Source organism: Fukomys damarensis, unplaced genomic scaffold (assembly GCF_012274545.1).
Source record: "Fukomys damarensis isolate Sample0158 unplaced genomic scaffold, DMR_v1.0_HiC HiC_scaffold_39, whole genome shotgun sequence".
In the NCBI taxonomy this organism is placed as follows: domain Eukaryota; kingdom Metazoa; phylum Chordata; class Mammalia; order Rodentia; family Bathyergidae; genus Fukomys; species Fukomys damarensis.
This window is the reverse complement of record NW_022900951.1, coordinates 14,494,627-14,502,111: the sequence shown is the minus strand read 5'-3', so window position 1 is coordinate 14,502,111 and position 7,485 is coordinate 14,494,627.

Sequence of the window (7,485 nt, the reverse complement as noted above, 5' to 3'; positions counted from 1 at the left end):
GAAGCAAGAGCAGCACACAGGGCATCTTCCTGGACGAGGCTGAGGGGTGGGTTCACAGTCCCTGGTTTCAGGTTCTTCCCTGCCCTTCTGGTCTACCAGGCCTTCCACAAAATGAACATGTATAAAAACAACTTCTTTCTCATCCTCCACAGGATAATTTTATCTTTTCTCATCCAGACGATAAATCTTCTGCCCTTGGAGATATGGGGTTTGCCTAGGTTGTTGTTTTGTTTTGTTTTTGCAGTACTGCAGTTGAAGCCACGCCCTTTTCACTGAGCTACACATTCCCAATTTTTTTATTTTGAGACAGTCTCACAAAATTGCAAGTTGAACCAGATCAAGGCAAAGATTGTGTTTGTTTCCCTGTCTTCCTCCAAGATGCACTAAAAAGATCTTTTGGGCCGGGGATTTATCTCAGTGGCACCATGCCTGCTTCACAAGTGCATGGTCCTGAGGTCCTGAGTTCGAACTCCAGTACGGGGGGGGGGGGAGTTCTCAATTTGTCCCACAGTGCCACCTAGTGTCTGAAAGCAGCAGCCACATGAAAGTGACTGCCATGTACAGAATGTTTTGAGCCCTTCTCTTGAAGGGAAAAAAGGCGTGTGTGCGTGCGTGCGTGCGTGTGTGTGTGTGTGTGTGTGTGTGTGTGTAACTGTTATGGCTTGTGTTTAAGTAGCCTGGATAAGGTATAAGGGATACAAAGAGCTGTGGTTGTCCCTATCTTGCTCTGCTATCTTCCTGCTGTGAACTGTTGTGCCACCCTGTCTTGGAGCCAGTCGATTATGGAATAAAACCTCTACAGACTGTGAGATGAATAAACCTTTCCTCTTCTCAGAAACGAGAAAAGTAATTAAGTAACACCAATGGGCTTCTAAAGTTACATATAGCCGAAACTTTATTAAAGCCTAAATGTTCTTTAAGAGAATTTAAATAAAAGTTTTTAAAAGTTCTTTGAGCACTTTAATCATATACAGGTTTGAATTTTAACATGTATTCATTTGATACCACCAAAAATAATGTTTCATTCAGCAAGGTGTTATAATTACTTTTCTCGCTGAGACAAAACACCTGACACCCAAAGTTAAAGGAGGAAGGATTTAATTTGGCTCAGTCTGTAGAACTTTCTGTCCATAGTCAGCTGGCTCCAAGGCTGAGTGACACGGCAGAGGAGCATAGCAAAGGAGAAACAGTTTGTTGTGGGCAGAAGGTAGCAGCAAGTGAGAGACAAGACAAGCCCCTTTCTGTTTCTTATATTGTATCCAGGCTACCGGGATTAGGTTGGTGCCAAACCAATCAGTGGATTGATTTAGTAATCACCCACCCTTAATCCTAGCATTGAACCATGAATCAGTCACACACTCTAAATTCAGCCTCCTCTGAAAAATCCCCACCTATGACTGCATGAGGCTTTGGAGGGACAGGGGGCAAAGTTTTATGCTTGGACCTTTGAAGGGCAAAGCTCCCCAGGGTTGAGCTGAAGCAGTATAAAATCCAAGTGGTGTAAGAGGGAGCTCAGAAAGGCTTGTTTGTTGGTGCTGTGTGTGAAGAGAAACCAAAGGGGGTCATTGGGAATGGTGCCGCACACCTGTAATCCCAGCACTCTGGGAGGCTGGGGCAGGAAGATTGTAAATTCAAGTGATGTAGCTCAGAGTGAAGCCCCTGGGTTCAAGCCCCAGGACCACAAACAAAGTAATCAGCTCTCCAGAGAACATTTCCAGGCCACACCCAGCATCCAGGCCCTTGGCTACTTGGCAATTATAGCCCCTGTCACCCTAGCATTAGCTGCGATTTTGAGCTAGGGTTTGCAAGTCTGCAAAGCCTCTTTGTATTTTGTTCATAGGCAGTAACCCAATGTCTGGTGTGACCCAATGTCACAGGAGGCAAAATCAGGACTAACTTCTACAGAGCTTGTGATGGAACTTTTCTTTTTCTTTTCTTTTCTTTTCTTTTCTTTTCTTTTCTTTTCTTTTCTTTTCTTTTCTGTGTGTGTGTGTGTGTGTGTGTGTGTGTGTGTGTGGTACTGGGAATTGAACCCCAGATTTTTTCACTGAGCTACATCTCTAGCCCTTATATCCCATTATTATTATTGTTGTTGTTGTTGTTGTTGTTGTTGTTATTTTATTGGGGGACAGGGTCTCACTAAGTCTCTAAATTACCCAGGCTGGGCTGAAATTTGCTATCCTCCTGCCTCAGCCTCCCAGATTGCTGGGATTACAGGTGTGCACCACCACACCTCGCTCATTCTCACTTTTTAAAATCTTCCTCTTTTATCCAGAGTTGAGTCTCAAGTCTAAGAAAGCAAGGCTCTGGAATATATTTAAGAAACCAGGGCCTTTATGGCAAGTATTCCTCACATAGCTAAGGCTCTGTCGCTACCCGGAGCCTGATTCTCTGTTCCTGTAGGATGAGTTCATTTCTAGGAGGCTCCTTGAGCTTTGAGTGAATCCAGGCCTTTTCACTTCCAGAGTCAGAAGCCCAAGTCAACTGGCTTAAGTGGGGGTGGGGAGGAAAAGAAAAGAAGAAAGTAATGAACTGCTTTATGTTACTGGGAAGTCCAGGAGTGAACATCAGTCTTGAAGGGATCCAAAGACCCACAAATGTTGCCAGGACACTTTCTGATTCCAACCCTTAGCTCTGCTTCTTTCTCTGGCCCCATTATCTCCCAGTCTGTAAGGATTTCCCCCATGTGATAGGAATATGACTCCCAAAACCTTCAGGCTTACAGCATCGAAGCTTGAGATCCAAGGAAAAATTCCCAGCATCTACAGATACAATTCTCAGAGATTCACTCTCCCTGACCTTGCTCATCCCTTGAACAAATCAGGGGCCAAGGGGATGGGGTAGCAAATCAAGTGTTATGGTCACCTGCCTTCAGGATGACCTCTGATGATCCCGCCTCTTGATATTTATGCCTTCCGTACTCTATGAGGCTGGGCTGTGTGACCAATAGAATAAAGCAAGCATGATGGATCACAGCTTCCTCTTGCTCTTCTCTTAGATCATTTGCCCTGGGGGAGGCCTGAGAGACCCACAGGATAAGAAACTAAGCCTCCTGCGAATAGCTGTGTGTTTGAACCTGGCAGCCATGCCTTCAGATGACCGTGGTCCCAGCTGACATCTAGACTCCTTCCTCCTGAGACACCCTTAGCTAGCAGTAGATGACTAGTGCAGATGTCAACCTTTATGGTCAACGAAACAAGGTGAGGCAATGGGATGTCACACCAGAACCAGAGGTAAACTGAATAGGCCAAGTGGTGGCAGTTTCCCAAAGGAAAGCCGGTGCTAATACAGGAAAAATGGGGATCCTGATGATCCTTCAAAGAAAGCTGAGGGGGCCAAAATAAGAGCTGTCCATTACCACCCTTCTTACAAGTAGGACTTCTACCCCTGGCAGGCCTCCCGACCTGCCCAGCTGGGTCCAAAGCTCAGTGATGGACTAGGCCTGGGCTCTACTTACTTACACTGCTACTACTGGAAGGGTGATTATCAGATGTACTAATCCCTCATCCTTATTTTTCCTGTAACCAAAAGATTGGGCTTTGGGGCCGGCTGTGTGATCATGGACAAGTTACTTCTCTAAGACTCAGTTTCCTCATCTATAAAATGGGATAACAATCAGCCACAGTGGTTCCCGCCTGGCAACTTAGTGAGGCCTTGTCTCAAAATTTGCAAAGAAATAATAATGGCTAGGGCTGTAGCTAAGTCCAGAGGTCCTGGGCTCAATCACTAGTTCTGAGAAAAGAAAAAGTAAAAGTTATATTTGCCTGTTGGATGACAGGATTACATGAAGGTATGGTAGAGTACATGCTTACCAAGTATTTCTCATTAACTGTTGATAGATAGAGATTAGATATTGACACAGATATCTCCATACCCTGGAACCTGGGAATGCTACTTTATATGGCAAATGTGATCAAGCAAAAGAACCCAAATTATGATTGATTGATTTGCCCCGAAATGTCCTTGAATTTCAAAGGGAGACAGAAGGAGATTATGCACACTCAGAGGAGGAAAAGGTGATGTGACCACAGAGGCAGAGGTTGGAATGACATTACCACAAGCCCGGGAGTCACTGCAGCCATCAGAACGTGGAAGAGGCAGAGATAGATTCTCTGCTGGGATCTCCAGATGGTGACACTTGATATGACCTCAGTGAACTGATTTCTAACTTCTGACCTGCAGAACTGTAAGAGAATAAATTTCTATTTTAAATTTCTACCATTTGTGGTAATGAGTTACACTAACCCTAGGAAACAAATTCAGTACTATTATTTGGAAAGCCACCTGCGGGTCTTCAGTCCATGGCACACAATATGAACAAAGATAGAGAAATAGGTGTGGTTTAGAAATTAGAGCTTTTCACTATTCCTTACCTTCCCAGGAAAGGGGTAGAAAATCCTATATTACATAAATGTTTATATTAATTTTTACTTTTCAAGCTAAAAGGATAAAAGCACTTTTAAGAAATTTTGACCTGAAAGTTTTAAAGAAAGTGTTAAAAAATGTAAATGGTGCTCACCTTTCCTTACTACCAATGACATAAATGTCCACGGCACCTACTCTCCTAAAAATCCACCACCAACTTTAAATTGTACACATTTATTTTTATTTTATTTATATTTATATTTATTTTATTTGATTGTAACACATTTATTTTGGATCTTGTTTCCAATAGTTGTCTTTAGAATGCTTCTTTACCAACAACTAAAAATCACTTTGAGATTTTGGTAGACCGAGACTATTGCTAGCAAAATTTGTCAATGGAGCAAAAGATGCATCTAAGCCATCTATTTATATCCTGTTTGTAGGCTTCTATTTCAGAAATGTAATTAAAATAGACTACAGCAGCTTGAATTCTCAATGGATATAATCCCTACAGGGCACTCTCTTTTGTGGATTTCATTTAAGTTTTACATTAATTACAAGTTCCATCTAGTTATGGCTCCTACTTTTTGGTCCTTCTCTTACCCTCTATACCTCGATATTCAAAGTAGATCTGACAGCAGTTGCTCTGCGAGTTCATTATGCTTATGTTTTTCTGAGTATTTGCAGGCAACTCCTGGTTGTAGAAAAATTAGAATTCTTGTCTTCAATTTCATGGTGTCCAGGGGACTCTTTGCAGGTTCTCACCAGGGCACCCTATCCCAAGTGCTAGGACAAAGACTGTTGAAATCCCAGACAAAGACAGCAGCAGCTCCTGTTGCTCATCAAGACTCAATTGTTGTGTGTGGATACAGAAAAGAGAAGCAGAGACTGCCTTTCCTATTATGACTTCCCACTGGTAACAAAGTGATGGAGCAAATGTCAAAATTTTTGAGCCTAAGAAATCTGAATTCACAGTAACTGTGCTCCTTTAAAATTGTCAGGAACGTGTGACACAATGACAGAGGAGGTGGTTCCAAGAAGCAGAAGCCTGGGGCAGAAAAAAGAGAAGAACACAGCCATATTCCAAATACACAGACACTGCATAGGGTAAGTGGATAGGCCAAGGCCACATGCATTTGAGGAGATGGGTACCAGATCTTTTAAAATATCAAACCATAATTTTCAGAGTTTGGAGCTTCTGGACCTTGAGCCCTTATCTCAATGAATGCTGAAGTTAGCATGGCTTTTCACCTGTGGCCAAATGCGTGTCAGGTCAAGTGCTATTTATCTTCTGTGGCTGATTCTGTTTGGTTTGTGTCAGTTTGCTTGCTCTAAATTGGGACTAAAATCATATTTAAAAATAACTGACTGCTTAAAGTCAGAGAGTTGGAGGGGAGCAGGGGAAGGGGAGGTCCATGAAGCCGACCACATCCTTCTACTATGTCACACTTCTCACTCTAGACAGAAAACACAAATTTATCATGTAACCCATCATTTGCTAGAAAATTTGAGACAATACAAGGCAGTTAGTTACAGTGATCTAATAATACTTTTTCAAATGATCACTGTAACTACCACTGTGAGCAGTGCATTATTTTGCCATCTGTCCCACCCACCCAAGTTTGAGTGGGGCCAATTTGTATTTGGCATGAGTTTCAACCTCCTTCTCATGGGTATTGCATACCACAAGAGCTAGAAAGCTATGAACTACATTTCCCACCATCCTCTCTGATTATAGACTAGGTTCTGACATTCACTTGAACTGTGGGAGGGTGTAGGAGGTGGAAGCCGATTTCTGGTTGCTTCAGTGTTACTGATGGCAAGCACAATCCTGAAGACATGAGATTTGTATGCATCCAAGATCTGGGGTCCAGTAGGCCTTGTACATTTCAAGAGAGCACTGTAGCCATGAAAAATAGATTTTAGCTGTGTATCCAACCATATAATAATATAATGATGTCCTCTGCCCTTCATTCTCTCCTTTGTGACACTATGCTGTCTGGCCTTCCAGGCACAGGTGGCCACTATGGTTTTCTTTCTGCTCCTTTCCACTAACATGCACTGCTCTGAGACAGCTGGAAGACTCAGGGCTCAATGCCCATCTTATCCCCTGCACTCCCAACAAATAAAAGCTGGTGAGAAGCCCTGGGAGATTTAGTGCTTTTCCTGCACAAAAATATTTATATATCACATCTGGAGAAAAAATAATCTTCATAGTACAAATTTGAATAGAGTGCATAAGAAAACGTTATGGAATCCCCTGAAAACTTTTGTGTCTGATCTGATAAGAAAAGGGGAGCAGCCAGGCGTGGTGGTGCACACCTGTAATCCCAGCACTCGGGAGGCTGAGGCAGGAGGATCGCTGTAAATTCGAGACCAGCCTGGGCTAGAGTTCCAGGTCAGTCTCAACTACATAGTGAGACCCTATCTCAAAAAACCAAAAAAGAAAGAAAGAAAGAAAGAAAAGGGGAGCATCTGGGTGTGGTAGTGGATCCCTGAAATTGCAGCACTCTGGGAGGCTGAGGCAGGATAATTCCAAGTTTTTGCCCGAACCGGGCAATTTAGCAAAATAAAAAAATTTAAAAGGTCTTGGGGTGTAGCTCACTGTGAAGGCCCTGGGTTCAATCCCCAGTACTGCCTAAAGTAGAGGGATTAAGTATTCTTAGCATGAAGACAGTGGTGTTTTAGAAAGATAATTCTAGGAAGAATTGAGAAGAAGGTGGAATCGGGTAAGCCATCTAGAAGGCTGTTTTGATAGATCATTCATCCATTCATTGGAAAAATACTTATTAAGTTGTTATTACTCTCCAGACATTAAACCAGGTGCTGGAGATATAATCAAAACAAGACAGTCCCTGCCTGTGAGAAGCTTAAAATAATTAAGTGAGAAGTCACCACCTAGTGTAGTAAGCGCTAAATAGAGAATAATATGAGGACAATGTAGAAGCTAACAAATGAAGGACGAGTCTTTCAGGAGAAGGAAAGCGCATTTAGACTCAGAGGTGAGAGACCAAGCTTCTGCGCCAGAGGCGTGGCACAGGGAAGAAGAGCGAGAGATGAGGTCAGAGAGAAAGAAGACTTGACGGATCTCTCTCTCTCTCTCTCTCTCTCTCTCTCTCT